The 17,552-nt window shown below is 41.9% G+C and overlaps 1 pseudogene; it reads left to right on the top strand.

The window, feature by feature from the left end:
* Nucleotides 1-15,998: 15,998 nt before the first annotated feature.
* Nucleotides 15,999-16,805, top strand: LOC149163895 (peptide chain release factor 1, mitochondrial pseudogene; annotated as a pseudogene).
* The last annotated feature ends 747 nt before the right edge of the window (nucleotides 16,806-17,552 follow it).

Raw genomic sequence — 17,552 nt, 5'->3', positions numbered from 1 at the left:
GTAGCTGCTCTTCTTGGTGCATGATGGGTGTTTGTGGCTGGAGGAGCCCATCCCCATCATAGACCATCTAATTCACCAGATTACAAAGCTACCTTACTCAGGGGAGAATCCAGCCAACATTTGAGAGGGAAAAGGTGGCGAGTTGGCCCTCACAGAAGTGATGAAAAAGAATTTCGATCTGGAGAAGAAGAAGCGAGGGTATGTCATTTCTAGCATTAACAACACTGCCGTCAAGGTCGTGACACAAATATTAGCAGGGAAAGTGATGCAGAACTGCCACACAGATGAGGTGCTCGCGCCAGTAGTTTCACTAGCAGCCAAATGTGCAAAAGGAGTCCAGTGCAACTGGTCAAACTGCCTATGCGACGAGTTCCTTGTGAACTGTCGCGAGGCACAAGAGCAGGGAAAAATGTTTCATTATGCGTGGCTCCTGTTTTCGATTGTACTAGTTGCAAGGGAGTTGCCTGAAGATAGCCAGTTCCCTTCTGTCACACCACACCTTCCAGAGGCAGCGAAGTACAATTCACTGTGGGCAACCAAGGACGCACAGTGGATCAGAGAAAGAAAGATATTTTGGGTGCTAATGGAGATGAACATTTGGATGGGGATCAATTGCAAGCTGTGGTTATTGCCCATAGTCTACAATAGTTTGTAGAACTTTGTAGAGTTCAAAGTAGATTTCCACCATGTCTTCATCAGGGTGTGAAAGGACCCTATGAAGACATGGCATGATTTACCATACCTGGTGACCAACAATGTAATATTCGACGTCCTTGAGTCTTAGCCGCCGGAGTGGCGTGCTCCAGCTGGCTTCGCAGTGGAAACAGTGAAGTTTGTTGCGCAGCGCAAGAAAGAAGAGACAAAACTTCGCATCACACAGCTAGTGGAGAAGTGCAGAAAGGAAGAAGAAACCGCTAAGAGCCAGGAAGCACGCAGCACTGCGAAGTTGGCAGAATAGCAAGAGAAAACAAGACAACAAGAGCGCAAAGGACAAAATTCACCTTCACCCGAACCAGAGACAGACACAGAACAAGGTGGCACAGACCCGCAGACGATGTCCACCTAGCTCAAGCATCTGTGACCATGAGAGTAGACAGTGCCGTGAAAGAAAACAAAGGCATCGAAGACATCGTTCGACCCAATCACCCTCACTGAGGGGGATTTGCATGATATCGGCAAAACAGTGAGGGATGTCACCACAGAGGCCCTCCAATAGTTTGAGGAACAACAACAGTTGGTATTGGGGGCTCTCTGGATGGAAATACAGGAGTTGCAGGTGCACACTCCATAGGCTGGCATAGTGTCCACCAGCCTTGCAGCCGACACTTCAACTACTGAGGAAATGTTGTGCATCAGGGTGAAAAATATTATAGTGCTACTAGATGGGGCACTTACTACAAAAAAGGAAGCCGACAGACCCATGGTGAGTAGTTTGAAAGGGGTAGGGTTGAACATGGTTGCGCTCCCTCGGGAGACACTCTACCTCTTACAGGGTGGAGGCACATGTCCATAAGTTAGCCACAAGGGTGCGCGACGCAAGAGCAGAGATGGATAGGGTTCAGCTAGAGCTAAACCTGCAGATCATAGAACTACAGTTGAAGGCTCAGTCTTCAAATCCGCCAGAGGTTAAGGAACAACGTACCACCACGGTTACAACAAAAATCATGGTGGTTGACAGTGTAGTGATAGACTGCATGAAGCTGTTCGAACAATCATTCGAGGTCCTAACCACGCTGCAGGAGGATTTGAATGTGGAGTGCCTAGAGATAGATGCATGCAAGTTGCAATAGAAATATGATGAGGTAAAAGGGACCGCACAAACAGGTGCCCTTACACAAAGGCTTGCATGGATGCAACAGGAAAAGGCGCTCAAGGAACAGGTGGATGTTGCTAGGCACAAAGAAGTGGTCTTGAAAGTGCGCCTACAACCATGGATCGACGAGGCTTATACAATTACAGCCTCCATTGAAGTAAATATCGTGTAACTGCAAGTAACTTAAGAGAGGATTAGGGCAGTAGTTCAATAGTAGCGACCATCAAACAACGCATGGAGGAAGTCTAGTAGGAAGCCGCTCAATGTGCTATCGAAGTTGCAGTGATCCAAACAGAGCTGGGAGGTCTTCGCACTAAGATCTCCACACCTACCAAGTGACTTGAGGGTGAGTCATGACGTTTGTGTTGGGGGCCTGTTGGGCGCGGGATCCCCTAAGGGCAGTTTTGGGGCTTAGAGCTTAGATTTTGGTCCAATTTTGTAATTCCAATGTAAATACTACACATTTTGTGGGCGCAGAGCACATAGTTGTTAAAGAGTAATAGGGTTGTTCGCCCTTATTTTGATAATGTAATGTTAGTTATAGAAGATCTACCCATGGTCCGCGGACCATGGGATTGTATAAATAGAGCAAAGCTCTAAGTAGTTAGAGACATAATGTCTAAGAAATGAAGATGTATGTGAGATAGCTCTGAAGTGAGTCTAAGTTTTGTGTCGTAGCATAGGTAGAGGCTCTACAATTGAGTGAGCAGAGGCCTAGTAGTCCGACCTAGTAGTCCACAGCTGAGTGTGCGGACCTCTGCAGCTGAGTGTGCAGGGCAACTGTTTATGCATATGTTATATTGGTGTATGAATTTCACTTCTAATTCTTATATGATGCACGAATGTGTATAAATATATTGGTTAAGTGAACATAAGTAAGAACATTTGTTTACGCGAATCCAACTAATATCTGCTAATAGGATAAGTAAGATTCTTAACCTAGTTTGAGAGCTAGCATAGATCATTGCTCTAGCAGCGCGGAAGGAATTCAGCCCCTGGTTAGGACTACGTGAAAGCCGATTGTAATAGATTGCGAAGGTACTAAAGGGTGGAACAGTGTGTGAAGCGACCTGTGTGGAGGCAGGTATAGTTGGAATAAATTAACATCACAGCCATCTCAAGGGTGTGGAAACTTGGTTCCAGCATCCCCCCATACTGCTTCGGGTGAGACTTCAGTCCATTTTCCATGGGATGATGCCAAAAGGGCCAGTAGTGTAGGGATTTTTTTGGCTAACTAACACTGAAACTGGGTGTTACAGATCCATTTGGGAACATCAACCCCAACTTACAGATCAATACCATTAGGGCTCATCAACCCCTAGTGAAGTTTTTACATGCCCTAAAGAAGTTAGTCATCAAAATGCCTCACTTACCAAGAAGTTCCATCACTGAAAACATCCAAAAACTACCTCTAAGAAGATCAGCATAGGTAGGCCTTCATTAGGGTGTGCAACAATGCAAACCATGCACTGACAGGGTGCTATGCAGTGCACTTGGTCCCTCTTTGGCCTACGTTGAGCAAATTTGAGAGAACTTTCATGAAGGTTTGAAGATTCCTTATCCATTAGAAGCCTCTAGAAGTTTCTCAATGCTACTTGCTCCTCTGAGTTCGCATTTGGAGGAGGAAGGGAGTTAGGAAACATAAATCCCCTATCCCTTCTTCCATGGAACTGATTTCTAAATTTAGAAAGGCATTCATTATCAGCATTGATGGCATAACCTCCTTCATTCACCTATAAAAGATCACTCATCTAAGAGATCAGGGGCTGGAAATTGTAGAGAGATGTTGTTGGTATGAGTTTTGAGCTATTTGCAAGTATTGTGATAGTGTTGAAGTGTCTTGGTTGTCATGAGGTGAAGAGGATGGGATTGAATTGGAAGAGTGTCACTGGATCGAGCACATATGGGATGTAATTCTTCTTCTTATCAATAAAGTCTTCAAAACTTTTTCCTTATGCTTGTGTTATATGTTGATGCTTTCATATGTATATCATGTTCTCGATTCCATGTTATTTATAAGCAATAGATCATTTTCTTTGATGGGTTTTTGTCCCTGTGATTGTGTAGGTACTTTTCAAGTGATTTAAGTACGGAAAAGAATGACAAGATCGGTCAAGGGAGACAAGGAGCTAGTGAAAACTACAAGTAGGTTTCTCTTCTTTCTTGTTTTATCTATTTATTATAGAAAAGGTATAGATTACTTTGTTTGTTGTTTCTAGACCTGCTACTAAGTCTAGAGGGTTAGACATTTGTCCAAGAACACTAAATTTTACCAAAACAAATTGGCGACTCCACTGGGGACCAGATTATCCATCTTAGTAGCTTATCATCATCTTAAGACATTTCTACATACTATACATGTGGTCGTTCATTGAATTTCAGTCCTTCTTTCAATGAAAATTGAATTGAAACTGTGTCAAAATTTCCTTCAGAATTGCTCACTGTCATCAGCGCAGTCTAATGAAGGACACAGTGGGCTACAATGCACTTCCCACATAGATACAGAGTGATTCAACGCACTGTATCTAACTACTACCTGCGCTGATCCCTTGAGGGTCAGTTTCCCATCTAGGAACGAAAAGTTTTGCCAATTTTCTCTTGTTTGAATTAGTTGCTGAATGTTAATGATGTTTGGTCTCTGAAAATAGTTTTTCATCTCCTTGATTTGGTCCTACTTAGACTAGGATTGATAAAAGTTTATTATGTATTTACTTTTTCATTTTCAATCTATAGTTGAAAGTTAGTTTTTAATCGATTGATCTTTAGTGAGAGAAAGTGTCGTAAAATCATCTTTTCCTTCGAAAGTTGAATTGTCGTCAAATATTCATTCATAAAAGATAAATTGGTTGATATGTGCATATGATTAGTATTTTCATTGAAAGTGTCATAATTCCTCATTTTTTTTAAAAAGAAAGTGTCATAAAGTCTTCCTTTCCTTGAAAAGAAATTGTCGCAAAATCGTCATTTTTATGAAAAGAGTTTGTTGATCGTTTGTGCATTAGTTTTCCTTTTTGAATCATTCACATTAAGGGAAATTGAAAAGAAATACTTGCATTTGCATTGAAAAGAGTTTGTGTGTGCTAAGAGGAATGGTGTAGGGAATTTTCATTTAGATTGTGCTCTTTTCTCTTTGATCAAAAGAAATCTGATTGCTCTATCCCTAAGTAGTTAGGTTTTTCATTGTTAAAACTAAATGGAAAGAATGCTTATCATGATAGTTACATTCCTATGAATTTCAGAATACATCACTTGGTGAACTCGAAAGGCAAATTCCTAAGCAAGATCAACTTAAAATGAACATTAATTTACCTAATGGAGCATTGTCATTAATGAAAAACATTTAGTGGTTCTAGGCTAGAGACATGTTCCGGCATCGTTAAACCAAGCAGTTGTTGCTAACTTATCTGCAATACATCCTGAGTGTGATACCTCATTCCATGTACGTGAGTATATCGTAGCTCGTCCATGTACCTTCAGGTATATAGGTTGGTGTTACAGTACGTAAAGTATATGGGAATGCTCTCATTGTGCGGTTTTGCATTAGACAACATTTATATGGACTGGGCCTCCACATACCTTTAGGTATATATGGGAGGAAAACACTAGGTTGCTATCCATCCTTAAGTAACCAAGTCATCCGCCTTGCAAATGTGATACACCAAACAGAACATTCAGGGAGATTGTCTGCCCGTACTTCTTGGTTCTCCAAGAGGTATTCTACAGTTCACAGTTGCCTGGTAAACCTTTTGCCTAGTTACCCTATTTTATTTATTTCTTTTTTGATAATAAAATTAACCAAAAATCGTGGAGGAACATCAACCCAAACCTCGTCGTTCGTGGAGAACAATGAGCCAACCACCTTTGCCTCCCGAAGCGACACCAATTCAGACAAAGCGGTCTCGTTTAACTGAGTCTAGTACATCAAGAACTCCTAGTTCTTCATTTGGATTGCCAGAAACATTTGTTTTAGTAGCTACAGAGACTCTAGTTACTCCGAATATTTCTGGTACATCCATTCCTAAAGAATAAGTTTCACAATTACCTGAGGACATTAGCATTGATCCTAGTGAAACAGTAACTGAGGTTGTCCAACAACAAGTTGATACTCAACTTGAAATTGTTCAAAAAGAAAGTGCTTCTGAACTTGAATCAGTTCAACCATAAGTTCATCCAAAATCTATTCCAGTTCAAATAGAAGTTACATCTAAACCTGAAGTTGTTCAGGAACCTCCCTCTGAAACTGTTGTTCATTTACCTGAACATCTGGACTTCAAATTTTGACATTCAGAAGCTATTACCCCTCAGACATCAGTAACTATTGAAACTACACTTTCATCAACACCAGAAATTTTTTACGGACCTGACGGTCAAGTCCTTCCACCAGGTTTGATTGCCATAGAGGAGGAATTAGTAGGAGAGTCCACACTTGGAACCCCATTTCATTTCGGAACTGGGCTTTATCTTTACCCTACTACTCCTGATTACTTTGCTTCATCTGATCCTGCTTCCTTTCAAGTACCTGTCGAATCTTTAGGACAACTTTTGGGCCAGTTAACTATGACTGAACAACCGTCAACATCCCAGACTGTATCATTTGATGTAGTTGCAGTAGAATCTTCTGTTGTAACTCCTTCGATGTTTTCTATCACACCTGAGTCACACCTGTATGGTGAATCATCCGTCTCGATTGGTTACCAATCATTATCAGCAACCCACACTCAGGGGTTGCTTTTGCACCATGGTCATCACCCATGTCCTCAACTGGAATTCTACCTGGTTCTTCTCTAATGGGAACTCAACAGTTTGATCCTGCACATCAGTATCAGGCTGGGCAATCTGGTCATCAAAGACCTGTGTATCCTTTAAATACTGGATTGCCACCATATGGAGAGCAATTTTATTATTCATCGTATCCTCCTTATTCTGGAGGACAACCATATGGTAATTTTCCACAATATTCAAGTCAACCTGGAATTAGAGTTTGTCAATGGAAATCAGCAATGCCAACTCAACCAAGGCTTGTCTATCCAACACAACCAATGCAAACTGTGTCAACTGTTCCTACTGCACCTGTTGTTACCATTGTGCCACATTCACAAGCTCAAACTGTTGTATCTCAACCAGTACAAACTGATCCTTCTCTCTTGCAACCACAAGTTTCAAGTCAAGAGGTTCAAGTTTCTCAAGTTTTTATACAACAACCACTTGTTTCTGGAGCTCAACAACAACCTTAGGTTAGTATACCTTTATTTGGACTAACCCAGGCTTACACTAGTATAGTTGATTCACAATTTGGTCAACCTTTCATTGATGGGCAACAATAGTTGGTTCAACAACCATGGTTGCCACAATTCCAACAACTCCAGTTCCAACAGTTCCAACCTCAATTTGGACTTGGTTTACAAGCTCAACCTGGTTTTGGTCAATATCAAGCTTACCAAGGTCCTGGGCAACAAGGTTTTGCAGGTTATGGAAAACCACAAATTCAGTCTGGTTATCAACAACCACCTTATACTGGTTTTGTTCAACAACCATACCAAGGTTACCAAATGCAGATGCCCTATGTTGGTATGCAAAGACCTATTGCACAGGCAATTCCATCATATCTTGGGTATGCTCAACCTGACTTGAATCGATAGTTGCCATTCGTAGCAACTTTAGAATTACCAAATTTAAACCAGCTCACCAATGATCCAATTGCATATGCACCTTGGTGGCTGGTAATTCCACATAAGTTACCATCTGATATTCTGAAGTTTAACGGAAATCCTGGAGAAGACCCATTGAATCATGTTATGACCTTTCATTTATGGTGTTCATCCAACACTTCAAATGATGATTCGATCAGACTTTTTCTTTTCCAAAGAACACTTACTGGTCCAGTTGCTAAATTGTACATTGAATTACCAAGAGCTTCTTTCAATAACTTCACCACTTTAGGCACTACCTTTTTGACCCACTTCCAGTTACCTATGAGATATGAGACTGGAACGGAACTCTTGACCAACTTTAAACAGACTACTACTACCCATATCTCAGATCATATTCATGAGAGGTGGTGTCGTCGTCAAATGGTTAAGACATATGTTTCTGATCAGCTTTTAGCTAAGTGGTTCATAAAGTCCTTGTTGCCATCAATCACCGAGGATGTGGAAAAAGGAGGAGTCATCACAGAAGAGCAAGTTATCACTCGTGCCCAATACTTAGATTTGATTTACACACAATCCGACACACTCTATGATAAAATTCCTGATGCACCTAGACCAGCTTTCACTATTCCACCACCTCCACAATCGAGTAGGGACTCTCATGCCGATGACGGTGTGATCAAGCACACAGACAACAAGAAGACCATATGGTCAAACTCTTGCTATTTCCAATCAAGCTACCAAAGCATCACAAAACACTCATGCCTCAGAGATTAATGTCGTGTCATCTGACAAAGGAAAAAATCCAAAGCAACCAAGAGGTAAGAAAAAGGGGCAGAATAACAAAAAGAAACAAGAAAATCCCTCTCTAGAGAAACCATCTAAATCCCCTACCGTGACAAGTGTTATAGTCGGTCTGGTCAGCCCTCCGTCAGAGATCAAAGCTCTTTGTGCATTTCAAATTTAGGTGTCCCACTCCATCCACTCAGCTACATTTTGCTAGGGAAATGTCATGATCTAATGGAGAAAGTCATCCTACTCATCTCCCCTCATGTCTGGCCCCTGCTGGTTTAGGTCTTGGTCCAAAATCAATGAAATTCATGATATTCAAGGTCTGGTCCTATTTTAGGACAGAGTCAATTTTTATGGTTTAAGTCTAGAAATTCATCAGTTTGGTCTCTGAAAAACATGTCCAGAAACAAGCCATGCAAGCTAGAGGGAGACCTTATACAGCTACAGTTCAGAAAGCTTCATCATCACCTGAAGAGACATCGACTCTTCTTCAAAACTCAGTTTTGAAGAACAGTCAAACAAGGTCAACTATGACAAAATTTTCCAAAAATCGACAGTTGACATTTTCAAATGCAGTCATGGATTTCAAATCCAGAGGCCTAGTCTCACAGTCCCCGCAAAGATGTCCTGAAAATTCCATCATTTGAGCCAAAATTTCAAAGAAAAAATGGAAAAACAGGGTGTTTTAAAAGTCAATGAAAAGTGCAAAACTCAAACATTAGAAAGAGGGTTTGAAAGAGACAAAAATCAAATCCATCTCCTCCAAGCCTATATATACTTGTTTTTGCCCAAATCAAATGGCATTGAGCTCTTGCATGACTTGGAAAATACATTTGCTAAGGTAAAAGAGTGATATTGTGAACGGTTGAGTGAGTTGGGAGGCGATTACAGAGAGCGCGGCGCATACACCAGGTCGCGCGGCGCACACACAGCGCGCGACGCACTGGCAGCCAACCCGCAGTGTAAAATCACCACAGGCGCGGTGCATATAAGGCGCATGGCGCACTGGGTTTGGCGCGCGACGCACAGAGCCAGGAGGATAAAAAACCTTGCAAACTACTTCAAAATCTCGGTGGAGGCGGGCAAACAAGAGGTAGGCTCAGTTGAAACTTCTTCTTCATCAATTTTGTCTATGCTTTGGGGTTTGTAAGATGATTGAAATGATATCCAAAGCACAATGGCCAAACATGAAAAATTCACCATGAAAAAACAATGGATGGGGTTGCCAGATTCTAATGATTATCACCAAGGTCACTTCCCTCCCCTTGTCCCCTCACTCCTCATCATGTTCACCTCCATTCCTCCTTGTCTCCCAAGCAAATCGACCTAGAAAACTCCTTAAAACCCCCTCCCCTGTTTTGCAAGCAAAAATTGTGTCATTTGACCGTGCGCGGCGCACACACAATGTGGCGCGGCGCACTCAGGGCGTGCGGCACACACACAATGTGGCGCGGCGCACTCAGGGCGCGCGGCACACTGGGAGCCCAGCCACAGTGTTAACAATACACTGGTGCGGCGCATACCCGGCGCGCGGCGCACTGGGCAAAGCGCGCGGCGCACAGGCCTGTGAGCCTAAAAAAGCACCGAAGTCACCCAATTTTTTGTAAATTGGCTCTCATCATTGCAAAAGTGGCCCTCGACCTTTTAATCATTGATCCTTAACTCAAGAAAAAACATATTTTGGTGGCCATGAAATCAAAAGGAAATTTTTATTAAGCAAACAAAAAATGACACAAAGAGGGACAAAGAGCTAGGGTTTTGCTACAGTAACTTGATTATTAAATATGCTCCTATCCTATCTCTATCTGCTAAATTCTCCTGGGGCAAGTTTTCCTAATAGTCACCCTAGCTGCATTGTAAACATATCCCTTTGTCCCCTTTACTCCTATAGCTCAAAATGTTCTTAACCCTACCTCATCAAAACCACACCCCAAACACTCCCAAATCCCTGATAAATTTCCCCTCTAAACCCCTATCCCTATTTCATCATTCCCCTCCTGATACTCCCTATTTTATTGTCCCCTTGGTGACAGATTTGCAGAGCATCTACCAGTTCAGTGGGTTCAGAGGGCAGCAAAGAAATTCAGGGTACAAACAGCAGTAATGGCATCAGAAATTTCGTCAGATTATGAGGGGGAAACTCACAGTGACACAGCTTCAGGAGAACAGGCTCCCAGGAGACCTAGGAGTGGCAGACATGTCAAGGATGAACCAAACACCCTCACTGAGTTGTAGGCATGCCCTCTCACTATGTCTTGTTTCCAGCACTTAGCATGTTTCGAATTTTGTCAGAGGGTGGCAAATGTCAGAATTCATCATGAGTTGGCCCATCTTTTTGCACTTCACCTACATGGAGGTCAGTCTATCTTGGCAGGGGTCACTTTCACATTGACACCCGAAACCATATCAGTGGCAACAGGCATACCAAATTTTGGAGAAAAGTGGCACAAGAAGATGAAGGTGGAGAGGGAACTTTATGATCCTTACATTAAGGCCAGTTGTTTGAGTCATCTCACGAGAGTTTTCCCATTCAGATTTCTGAGAGATGATTATGCTCTGCTCATGAGATTGATCATGAAATACTTCAGTTGTGAGGGGAGGTTTTCTCGCCTTTATGCCTATCACATCAGGTTGCTCATGCACTTTACCAGGGTGCGTATGATGAACCTCCCATTTTTCATTTGCGGGAACATAGAGAGGATGAGAAAGTTCATGTAGCACAAGACCCCTCGACAGCAGCTCAACAGTGTTTATCACTTTGCTCTTATCCAGATTTTGGTGGACCATCAGTTGGGATTGCAGGGCATTGCTTGGGAGGACTTCATCTCCCGTGACTTCTTCAGTGCTCCACAGGTAGTATTGGAGGCAAAACATGAGATAGGTGGTCCCTCCCATCAGCATGAGCGCCATGAGATCACGGTGGTGCCATTTTCCATCACATATCAGAGAGGCTATCCGAAAGGCACCAGGCCTTTGTTTGCAGCAGCAAAGCGAGTGTTATCTCCACCCGGGGTGGAAGGGGCCTCGCTTCCTACATCGGAAATACAGGTACAGGACAAGGGCAAGAAGCCCAAGCATGAGGAGGGGCCTTCAGGTGTGCCACCAGGTGAACGAAAGACCGGACTCATTCTCCTTCGTGATGATGATGATACAGATACACGTCCACATAGTGCACAGCTGAAAGAGATCTTCCAGGAGCAAGAGACAGAGATTCAATCCTTGACACTCAAGTTGGAGATGGCCAAATGGAACATCAGGTATTTGGAGCAGAGGAACAAACAGCTGGAAGACCAGCATGTGATCATGGAGCTATAGAACATCTGTGAGGACTGCCTAACTGCCCAATAGAGGAGGATTGAATTCACTTCATTGGAGCGACAGGTTATTGATGATCGTGAGTCTATTCTCGAGAGAGTCAACATGCACCTAGACAACATGTTGAACAAGGCCAATGAAGATAACACACTGCTGTGACATATGGCTCGTCATTACAGGGCATGGAACTTGAGTTTGAGAGCCCGAATAAGGAGTTTGAAAGCAAAATTGAGGAAGGCCACAAGAAGGGAAAAAAGGGCAAAAGAGCAAGATAGGCTCAGAATCTTGGCTGAGGCTTCCTTGGCTCAGCAAGGCACCCCATAGAGAACTTCCAGCCCAAATCTCAAAAAATTTGGGCAAATTTTGGTCACAAGGAAATTTTTTGGGCGAAAAACAGGGATTTTCTCCCTGTGCGCTGCGCACCCTGCACGGCGCTAAAATTCTAGAACTCAGATCAAGGAACGGCTTGCATTTTTGGATTCAACATCAAAAAATACATCTACTGGTGTCTGGGCTAGAAATTTTGATAAGTTTTGGGTCTCCTAAAGGTCAAAAAACACCCAAAAATGGCCTCTCTGCCACTTTTTGGACACACAGAAAGAAGTCTTGGGAGAATGAATATTTGGAGGGGCAAATGAGCACCAAATTCAGAAATTCTAGTGGGGTTAGAAAGTAGACAGGCCAAGCTTTCCAACAAGCCCACTTGGGCACATTTTGGACACCTGAAAGTTCCCCAAAATAGGCCCCAAAGTAGCGCGATGCACAGAGAAAAGCGCGTGGCGCACAAAGGAAATTTTGCCCAGTTTGCTCCCGTTTCACGAAATTTCGGGTCGCGACTTCTCCAAGTGGGCCCATTCATCCACTCTTCAGTTTTTTGGCACCAAAGGTGGCTTTTAAAGAGTTTTCTCTCCAGGTGGGCATCTATCCAAGTGGCGAAGAATGCAAAGGGTCACCACAGCCAAATGTCATGCTTGAGAGCGCTGCACCTGTAGCTGATGGTTGGCTCTCCATCTCCATTTCGAAATTATTCGAGTAATTGTCCAACCCCTGGGTGTTCCATCTCTTCTCTACAATTTCTATATATTGTATGTATTTCATTTGCAAAGGGTTGGCTGGCTTGTAACTTCTGAGAGACTGTGGGAAAGAAACTTTGTTTCTTCACTGTGTATTTTTGACAGAGAGTTAATGAAAGGTAGCAGCTATGTTTCATGAGATTCTTGTGGTTGTGAGTGTAGAAAATGTGTTCTTATGTTCCATATGTATCTTGTTATGTTTCATAATTCATTTCATGTTTCATTTCAGTGAAATTTTCTAAGTGAGATTAGGTAGAATTCAATTTATATTGCTCTGCCTGTGGGAAAATTTCATGTGCACTGTTATTCTTCTGTTGAAAAGGATTCATGCGACCATGCCCTTTTCACTATCTTCGACGATCTTTCCATTCCGCTTCACCTTAAGTTAAAATTGTTGTGCTTCCTGCCTACCTTGCCTCACGGAATAATCTGTGCCTTCATTCTCATTTCTCTGTTCTTTGCTAAGTGCCAGTCCCATATACATCTCAGAAGTTCAGTCACTTTCAAAACTCTTTTCCAAAATCTGTTTTCACTTACTAGCCTAAGGTAAACATCGTATCATAAGTCATCTCAGACTATTTTTCTTATCCATTCGCTAAGTGTGACTCGGAGAGAGCCCTCTCCTGCTCTCGTAGGGCTAGCTACGAGACTGAGCGTGGTTTGTGGTTACCCTAATTTTTTCCTTCTTCACCCTAAGGCAGATTTAGGTGCTAACATAGTGGTGACTCCACTGGGGACGAAATGGTTTACTTGTAGATTGTTTTTCCCCAGTACATATCTCAAGTTGAGAGTTGATTGTTGATGGTGAACAACGATCAGACATAAGAAGACGACTGAAATCATTCACCTGGCTACTCCATTCACTGAAGAATCCATGCAATGAGTCCTTCATGGTGACTCCACTGCAGAGGGATCAGTAGATTTGAGATTTCTTAAGATGGATTGGATTGCAAGAAGATATGCTCCCATGAGCCGAGATCACATCCCAGGGTTTCCAAATAAAATGCCCAAGGTAGATTGGTCAAAGAATTTCCCTGTGTTCAGAAATGTGGAAGGTAATGACGCTGCTCTTCATCTGGTGAAATTTCACATTCATGTGCATAGATTGAAGATCAATTTTCCTGAGGACTGTTTGATGAAAATGTTCATGGCTACTCTGGAAGACGGAGCCCGATCTTGGTATGAAAGCTTGCCACCTGCTTCCATTTATTTTCTAAAGGATTTTCATTCAATATTATTTGAGAAGTATAAAGAATCATATTCATCCTTGGATTTAGTTCATGACTGTTGCAAGTACGCCGATGGTTTTATTGAGAGCCTTGAAAAATACTATGAGGATGATAATTTTATGGACGAAGAAATCATGGAAGCGTTGTATGAAAATCCGTTTCAGCAGCCTACAGAACTCTTATAGGAAACTTTGCAGCATGATCAAAATCAACAGGTTAAAGATTTCCATGTGACTGAAAATGATGAAAAAAGAAGTATTATTTCAAATCTGGTTGAAATAAATGAGGATATGCAAGAAAATGATGTTCCAATCTCAGATAATGGGGATGATAAATCAGATCAAGAGACAGATGGTGAGGAGGAAAAAGAGAGTTGCATGGTTGAGGCTGCCTCAAATGGAGAAAATAGAGGTACAAACCTAACTGACCTTATCTCACCAGAACTAGATCTTCATGAGGAGGTAGCTCATTCAGTTCATGAACATCAAAATGAGAATTTGGTTCAAGTAAGTGAAAAGGTTTCCTTGGATGAATCATTGGTAGATGGTATGAATGTTAGTGTTGGGTTTCAAGAATCATCTGAAGTTTCTTTTCTCATGATTAACGAATGTGATGAATGTAATGAGAATCTGGCTGTCATATCATATGAAGATGACTTACAATATATTCAGACTACCGAAGATCAGACCATTCAGGATTCCATTTCAAATTCTTCTTCATATGTTTCATGTGTTGAAATGTTTTTCCAAGAAGAGATCTGCTCATCTATTTGTCCAGAATTTTTTGGGGACCAGGAGTAGATTTTTACTGAAGTACATTTTGAAGAGAGATCAGAAGCAGGTGAAAAAGACACCTTGTTCTTTCAGCAGGAGGTGGCAATGGCAAATCTTCATGTTTTTCAAGATCCTCTGGCAAGTTTGTTGCAACCAGCAGTGAAGGTGATTATTCTAGTGTTCAGTGATGAAGGAGATCATGTTCAACTATGTTTTTGGATGCCCAGCGATCAGTTTGTATTGTTGACCAGCAGATCTGATAGGAAGAATCAGTCAAGAAGCCATCTTCTTGATTGGTTGCATTGGCATTTTGATATAGTTTGAGGATATATTGTCTTGTAAGAAACATAGGTGGCCATGTACTGCCACCAAGCTTTAAGTTTTAAGTCTAGGTATTTGTCATTTTGAGGTAGTTTGTTAGAGTCAAGTTTTTCAGTCATTTCAGTTTGCATTGAGTCAGTTTCAGCCAAGTTTCAGTCAATAAATTGAGTCATGTTGGTTTGTCGGAATAATGGACTCCATAGCCCAATGGACGAAGGCACTGTCTAGCTCTCCCAGAGATCTGATGTTCTTGGCACCTCCACGGAGCGGTAGTTGCCATCCCAATTGGAGCCAATGTTAGACTCAGTCTTGTCAGTCCCTTGTCAGAATCAAATTCTCCAAAATTCATTTCTCGTCATTTGTAGTCATCAAATGCCATTTTGGTTAAAAAGAGTCATTTTAATCCTTGAGTCCCTTGAGTCCAGGGTTTTGTCTCCAGAAGTGTGAAATAACGCTTGCAGGCCAGAGGGAGGTTCAGTGAGTTTCTATTTCAAATTGGTTATCGTCAATAATGCGAGATTGATTCTTCTTCAAAACCCTGTTTTGAAGAAGAAATTATCAAATATTTTTTTGTAATAAATATGTAACATGTCAAAATGTTTCAAATTCTACAATGGCAGCCCTGTTTCATTTTTAGCAGCACCACCATCCCTGCAAGCAGACAAAGAAAAGCCATCATTCAAGCTCATAAATTAGCAAGGAAACCAAAAACAGAATTATATTAGAAAATGAGAAAAGTGTAAAAGATAAAAACACGAGAAAATGGGTTATTAAGAAACAAAGATCAAAATCATTTCTATATGAGATTTCTCCAAGTTTATTAACCCATTTTTATCAAGATTTATTGGGAAAATCTCAGGGAAAAGTTAAGAGAAAAACTGGATTTTATAGAAGGGCAGACTGGGCGTTTGCAAGCTGCGCGGCGCATAGGCTGAGTGGCACGACGCACTGGGCGCGCGCGGCGCATTGGGAGCCCGGCCATAGTGCAAATATAACACTGGCGTGGCGCACTCACCAGGAGTGGCGCACTGGCTATGCCGCGCGACGCACAGGTCAGACAATCAAAATTTCTATTGTTTCTCTGCATATTGGAGGTCAGAGCAGGCACAGGAGGAGAGGAAGCATCATTGTTTGCTATGGATATATTTAAAATGTATGAAAGGAAGCCAGTGCAGCAATATCAGGTTCGGGTGTTTATGGAAAGCTTAAATTTGAAAGTGGTGTGCATCGTGTGCAGCATGTTCCAAGTTACGGAAAAATCAGGTCGCATCCATACTAGTGCTGCATCTATTGCCATTCTTCCTTAGGCTAATGAGGTTGATGTGCAATTGCACAATGAGGATTTGAGAATTGATACTTATCGATCAGGTAGAGCAGGAGGTCAACATGTAAATACAATGAGCAGTGTTGTTCGTGTCACTCACATCCCAACAGGCATTGTTGTAACTATTCAAGATGAGTGATCACAACACAAGAACAAAGCTAAAGCACTGAAAGTTCTATGTATGAAACTTTATGAAATGGAAAGACAAAGACTCCATTCCAGCCGGTCTGAGCTCCATTCTGAACAAATTGGCAGTGGAGACAGGTTAGAGCAGATCCAGACATATAATTACCCCCAAGGCCGGGTAACTGATCATAGAATTGGGATAACTTATCATTCGATAGAAGATATCGTGCAGGGTGAAAGCTTGGATATTTTCTTCGATGCTCTTATTCTGAAACAGGAAATGGATGCAATTTCTTCGTTCAGTGATACCTCCTGATATTGCAATTGCTTCTTGGAATCATCAGAAATGGTCTTATTACATCCAGGTTTTTTAAACAAGTGATAGATATGGTGCACAACAGACCTATGTTGAAACAGATTGTATGGGTCAATTTCTGAGGCGCAGAGAATGTTTTTCATTGTAAATACCATTGCATTGATCATTAAATATGTCTTCTAGTCTCTAGATTAGGTTAATCTCCCATGAAAATATTATGCCAGCTGCTATTTTCTTATGAGAAAAGCCTGGGGATGTTGGGCATGCACGAGATGGTCTATTATGCAGTAGATAAAGCTGATCTGTTGCGTGCTTTTGGCGTTCGCTTTGATGATAGAATAACCGGTTTGTGGTTCAATTCTTGGTTGATGTGATACCTCGTCCCTGAATCATTCACATATATTGCCAACTGTGACTGCCATGCTCTATGGTTGGTCTTTAACCTGTGGCTTATATGGATTCGGGTACATTACAGAGTCTCATATGATTTCATGTGGTAGTAATACCTAATTCCTCTACTGAAATCCACAGTGCAGGTAGAAACTAGAATCTGGAAGTTTATTCTTTTGTCTATCTATTGTTTCGTCAATGACTACCATGGAATTCATGCCACAGTTGCCTCCAATCGAGCTCTTGAAGAACAATCAAACACATTCCGCCAAATTCAATAATCGTAAACACGCCAATGACGCTCCCAGCTCTGCTGCAAAGGGCAAAACCAATAAGAAAAGCATGCAGGAATCACAAGGGCCAAAGAATTATTCTCGTCAAATCAGTAGTCTATGCAAGGACGGCATATTAAAGGAAGCGCTGGAGATTTCT

This window comes from Pinus tabuliformis, chromosome 5_1, assembly GCF_031772625.1.
Source record: "Pinus tabuliformis cultivar Carrire ecotype Pingquan chromosome 5_1, CPIR1, whole genome shotgun sequence".
Classification (NCBI taxonomy): domain Eukaryota; kingdom Viridiplantae; phylum Streptophyta; class Pinopsida; order Pinales; family Pinaceae; genus Pinus; species Pinus tabuliformis.
This window is presented reverse-complemented; position numbering and strand designations above follow the sequence as displayed.